Raw genomic sequence first — 6,059 nt, 5'->3', positions numbered from 1 at the left:
GGTTTTGGGCACAAGACAGCATGAAATAGTTTCTTGAAGTGGCATCTTGCTGAGCTCTTATTACCAGAGCAGCAGCTGATGATGAGCAGTGAATTATTTAAGAACCAGTCTAGTTGCTCATTAAATTTAATAAACCCAGAATTTTCCACAATGCCCTCTTAGGCAGGCCAAGACCAAGGCACCAAGAGGTTCATTTACCAAATGCTGCTTTGCACCTGTATATCTGGAAATAGTTGGGGTTTGTTTTTTGCTGCTGCTAGACCAGACAAAGCATGCAACAGCACCATGAAGCTCTAATGAATGCTGGTGGTGATCACAAGATGGCTAGCCTAGCTTGATTTCAAAACCAGCAGGGAGAGGTATTCAGAAAGGAAGGGCATCACTCTGGGCCAACGTTTTAATTTGACGCAGCTTTACTGAAATCAACAAAATCCAGCCAACAATCCTTGAAATGTTGCTCTGGGCTAGCATTCCCAATCTAGTGCCCTCTAGATGCTTTACAAAATGTATAGAGGACATCAGGTTGGGGAAGGCTATTCTGAGGGACCTTTTAAGTGTTGTCAGCCATTTATCCTCCCTGAAGCCAAGCCTCCCTATGTGGTGATGATGCATGTGACTCTCGGATTCCCTCAGCCAGGGACTATGCAAATGCAATTGTAGGTCTGCCTAGTTTTTTTTCCTTCACCAAGCAGATTCCAAGTTATACTTCCCTAGAAGTGGGTCTAAGTGAATATGCATTCTTTGGACAGCAAGTCTCAGCCACACTGTACATCATGTTGCAGAGGGTGCTTGGCATCCTTTTAATTGTTCTCTGGCAGCATCCCTCCAGAAGAAGGCCTTTCTGAGCTTTGCTACTAGAGCTCCTTTCCCACTGGAATTGCCAAGGTCTAAATGTGGGATCATGGTTGTGCAAAGCATGGCCTAGTTCAGGCCTAGAGGACTCTTCCGAGCCCTGAGCTGTGTTGTGCTAAGTCTTCATGATAAATACATCCATGCTCATGCAAACAGAGAGTCACACACATCACACCAAACAGCAGAACATTTCACAGAGCACTTGGTGCTCTTGTTTTTCAAGAAATTGCAGCTCGGTTATGCTTGCATGACACAAGCCTTAAAGCAATCACCTCAGATCTTTGCTTGACCTTCCCCAAGGCTGTGCTCAACGTGGATGGGCTACAGAGTGTCGAAGGCATAATTTTGTCAGCTTGCTACTGCTCTTGCCACAGTCTTTCCCATACTGAATCTAAATCATGCAGCCAGCTATACAATTCAGGCATTCCTCTGGAGCAGGAGGACATGGCACCACTCACAGGGCAATTAAAATGCAGTGAACATTATGAGTCCATTGGATCCCCATTTCCCCCATGATGTTCCTCAAGGGGCTCTATGCGCAGTGCATATAATGCAGGCCACAGATTGCAGCTCTGAGGGATGCCACATTTTGCTTCTCTGGGGATAATGAAGAACCATCCATCACCACTGATTGACTTTGAGCTTATACAAATGAAACTGGCATCTGTGGTCACCCCCTGCAACATCCCTCAGCTGCTGAAGCAGCAGCTCGTGTTCAGTGGTACTGAATGCACCACAAGGTGCAGCATAACTGAAGTTACCATCTGTCCTCAATCTAAAATCATCAGCACATAATTTGTTATTCTGACAAGTGCCATCTCTTCCCTATAGGAAAGCTGGAACCCAGGATGGATTTTTCTCAGAGATGTTGGATTCTAGATGCTGATGCCATGATATTGCCACAGTTTTTTCAGCAGGTTTCCTTAAAACGGGAGTTCAGGGACTGAATGATGATTTGTATGCAAGTAATGTTATGATTTCTTTGAATGTCAGCATTTTTAAGGCCGGCCTGCTCTTTAAAGGAAGGCACCATGACATTGAATCATTAAGGATACAGAAGCATCCTTAAGGCAATTCCAGGGGAAGCCTTTATGGCATAATCACGTGCCTCATTGATTGGAATGTGTGTGTCCAGATGTTCTCATTCTCTGCACATCATTTTCTTGTGTTTTCTTACACTTTCTTCCTTTCTTTCCCTTAACACAGAAAATCTTTTCAAGAGGAAAAGACTGAGCAACCGCTCAATGCCTTCTGATGGTTACTTCTAGGAGCCCTCTGTCTGGAAGCACCCGTGGGGTTATGATCCTGTAACACTAGTTGAGAAAGAGGATATGGGAGGGGGAGAAAAGATCAAGGGCAGGAACAAAGTGTATGCAAGATAAAATTAGTAAGAAAGAGGACAACAAATGGTGGAATGAAGTGCCCAGCAGTCAGGAGAAGGACATCTTATCCCTAGCGTTGGCTTGAAACATTTTGGCGCCTAAATCAGAACATGAAGATCCCTTGTGTTTGAGATATGCCTCAGTATACCAAACAGCTGACAATGTGCAGCCCTTTAGTTGTGTGCTTTAAATCTGTGCCTGAGTCATGCTGTCACCACTTAGCTGGTGGAACGACCAGCCTTGCTTAACCCACTGGTTCTGACTCTTCTGCTATCTCTTCTGCTCATTTGAAGGAATTATCATTGGACAAAGGTGGGGGAGGCAATATTCTTTCTTAGAGGTGCCTCCTTGAGCCCACTGTTTGTAGCAGTGGGGTCAGTTGGTTCTGCCCGCAGCTGCTGTAGTTTGTAGAGTTAAAGCTCTGATGACCCTCTTCAGATTCTTCACTCACATTTTGTGTGGTGCCTGCTTTACTAGTCTGCAAGAAGAATGCTGACAGTTAGGCAGTGGCCCCCAGGTTCTTAAGAATCAAGGTCACAGATCACTGCATTGAAACTAGGCTTACAGACATGCTGTTGTTAATCAGCTGATTCATATGTGTAGCAAATATCTGGCCAACCTCTCTTTAATAGAGGCATGTAGGCCCTTATGCTAACACCACCTGCAACAGGTGGCTGTCAGGCTGGACAGATGTATCCAGTGGACAGGGAGGGCAAAATACCCACGCCATCTCCACTCCCACGCAGCGCATGGGCTCCGTGCACTTGGAGCCTTTGTCTGAACTACCCCATACGGAAATCCATTTGTCTTCACTGGATGATGATAAACTCCTTCCGAATTGCAGGGTAATCTGAGTGGCCATCTGAAATCTGATACGTAAGAGACTAAACTCTCAAATTGATTTTCCCCTTGGACAGTCTTTGTTCAAATTCAGCACTGGCTAACACTATTTGAGAAAGGAGCAATGTCTGTAGCATGATTTCATAATGCAATGAGAACAATGCTTGGCATTCATTGCACTGACAAGCAATGACAAGATTTGGCACATCAAGATTTGGCATCTCATGTAAAGCAGTTCCATACTGCTCTACAAATAAAATGCCATATAGGCATCTTCAGGTAAAAATAGCTGGCTATAAACAAGAATAAGGCTGTAATCCTTTGCATAGTTAGCTGAAGTTCAGGGGGCTGGCTTAGCCTCAAACTATGATTGGAAACATGTTGACTAGGTAGGAAGACTCTGAACACACTAAGCTGAATGGGGGTTTAATCTGGGGGGGAGTGATAGGATTGCACTGTAAGTGGTCTGTGAATCATTATGTACACTGATGGTAATGTATGTGTAAGCCTCATGTGTATGGCATGACCAGGACCAATAATGCTTCAAAGAGCTTCCCAGGCAAAGAGAGTGGGTCTCTGTCCTAAGTAGCAAGCAGGCTAATTTTGATAATGAGGAGACAACAGGGAATGGAGGTACAGACAACACAATCAGGGATGAATGTGAGCAACTGCTGTTGTTATACCTATGCATAGTACAGTCCTTGTGCAGATTCACTTGGAAGTAAGTGCCATTGGGTTCACTGGGCTTACTTCTAGACACATGTATCTAGGATTAGTAGCATTAAGATTTATATCAGTTGGGGGTCAGGATTTATGGTTAAACCAGAAAAAAGTGTGTTTCAAGGGAGGGTCCTTTCGGTATGACAGCAACTGCCCTCTTAGCAAGGTTTGGCTATGGGACAGCATTGTCATGAGATGATGATGATGATGATAGCAGCAGCAGCAGCAGCAGCAGCATGGTAACAAATAGTGCATGGGTCATCATCAGCATCTTGCTAACTCAGCTGCAGTTGCTTCTTTCAGTATCATACATTCCTACTGCATGTAGAAAACTATTAAGTCAGAGAGACTGGTTATCTTTTGTCTGTTTGTTGAGAATATTTATATCCCACCTATTTTCTGTCATGGAACTCAAACTGGTATGCATGGGTTCCCAGGTGGACTTTCACTCATGACCAGGCCCAATCCCACTTAGCTTTAGCAAGAGGCTTGCTTCTTTGCACCCAGACTATGTCCTAGGATTCTGCCTAACCTGATCCCTAATATTCTGTGTTTTCAGGGAAGGGAGTTTCACGGGTGGGAGAGCAATAAGATAGCAGCAAAATAGATTGTGACCACATCCAGAAGACATTTTACTTATTGATGCCGTTGCTGTTTTTTCACATCAAATCATCTACAGCATGGTCAGCCTGTGAATGGGTGCCCTCCAAAATGTCCTGTCCTTGACAGCCCTGCTCAGCTGTCATAAACTCAAGGTTGTGCCTTCCTTTATGAAATCAGGCCATCTCATAGTTGGTCTTTCTTCTCTGCTCCTCCTTCTAACTGTCCCTAGCAAAGTTGTCTTCTCCAGTGAGACTTGCCCTTCCTTCCTTCCTTCCTTCCTTCCTTCCTTCCTTCCTTCCTTCCTTCAGAACTTTTGTATGCCATCCCTTATGCATGGCATTTCAAGAAATGTCTGAAGTATGGCAGCTTCAGTTTTGTCATTTTGCTTCCAGGGAAACTTCTGACTTAGGACTTATTTGTTCATCTTTCTGTCAATCAGTTCAGGGTATTCAGAAAGATCTCCAGCACCATGTTTGAACACGTCTTTCTTCCTATCAGCTTTCTTCAGCATCCTGGTTTCACACTCAAACATAGAAACAGAGCGAGTCGGAAGGGGTCTCCCTGGCCATCTAGTCTGACCCCTGGCTCAAGCCAGCTCTGCTCACGAGATGCCCACCATGTGTATGTCCAATTTGCTTGTCATCCTTGCGCAGGGGCCATGCTAATCTTCTCTGTATCATTCCAATTATAGTATATGTGCTGCCGAAGCGAACATAGTGATCAGGAATACAATAGTGCAGATGAACTTGGCCTTGGGCTCCAAGGAAACATCTTTACACTTGATTATCTTTCCTAGTTCCTTCATTGCTGCCTTCCAAGTCTCAGTCTTGTAATTTGTTGGCTGCAGTCTCCATTTGAATTGCTGGTTGAGCCAAATTATGCAAAATCTTTGATAATTTCAATTTCTTCATTGTTGGCATGTTGTTTAATTTATTAGTCATGATTTTTGTTTTCTTGATGTTCAGTTGCAGTCCTGCTTTTGCACTTTCTTCTTTCACTTTCATCAGGAGTCATTTTGATCCATCACGGCCAGTAACATGGGACATCTGCATATCTTAAATTATTGATGTCTCTTCCATCAGTTTTCACTCCTTCTTCCTCTGATCCTAATACGTTTTGCATACAGATTGAACAGCTAGGTAGATAAACTAGACTCTTATCTGATACCTTTGCCTATGAGAAACCATTCTGCTTCTCCATATACTGTCCTAGTGGTAGTTCCTTATTCACGATACAGGTTACGCATCAGGATGATCAAGTTCTGAGGTACTCCCATTTCTTATAGGACCATCCATAACTTTTCAAAATCCACAAAATCAAAGGCTTCACTGTAGTCTAAAAAGCATAAACTGATCTTCTGAAATTCCTTGATGAACTTCAGCAGCCAATGTGTTTTCGCAATATAATATTGAGTGCCTCTTGCATTTCAAAATTCAGGTTCTGAATTCAGAATTCCATATAGGGTAATATTCTTTGTTGTGACACCTTGAACATCACTTTGCTTGCATGGGAAATTAGCACAATAGTACTATGGTTGCTGCGTTTCTTTGCATTTCCTTTCCTGGGAATTGAAATGCGATAGTAATAGTTCTTTTTATCTCTACATAATAGTCACTGAAAAGTTGTGTTCAGGATTTTGACTGTATTTCTGTCATCTTTTGC

General features: G+C 43.4%; 1 non-coding gene across 1 annotated transcript; it reads right to left on the bottom strand.

Annotated features, from left to right (window-relative positions):
- Positions 1–5,005: 5,005 nt before the first annotated feature.
- Positions 5,006–5,110, bottom strand: LOC123027573. The gene has a single exon (XR_006415526.1). It is a non-coding gene; the product is annotated as a U6 spliceosomal RNA (small nuclear RNA).
- Between the last annotated feature and the right edge of the window lie 949 nt (positions 5,111–6,059).

The sequence above is a fragment of the Varanus komodoensis genome, unplaced genomic scaffold (genome assembly GCF_004798865.1).
Source record: "Varanus komodoensis strain SLA01 unplaced genomic scaffold, ASM479886v1 scaffold32, whole genome shotgun sequence".
In the NCBI taxonomy this organism is placed as follows: Eukaryota; Metazoa; Chordata; class Lepidosauria; order Squamata; family Varanidae; genus Varanus; species Varanus komodoensis.
This window is presented reverse-complemented; position numbering and strand designations above follow the sequence as displayed.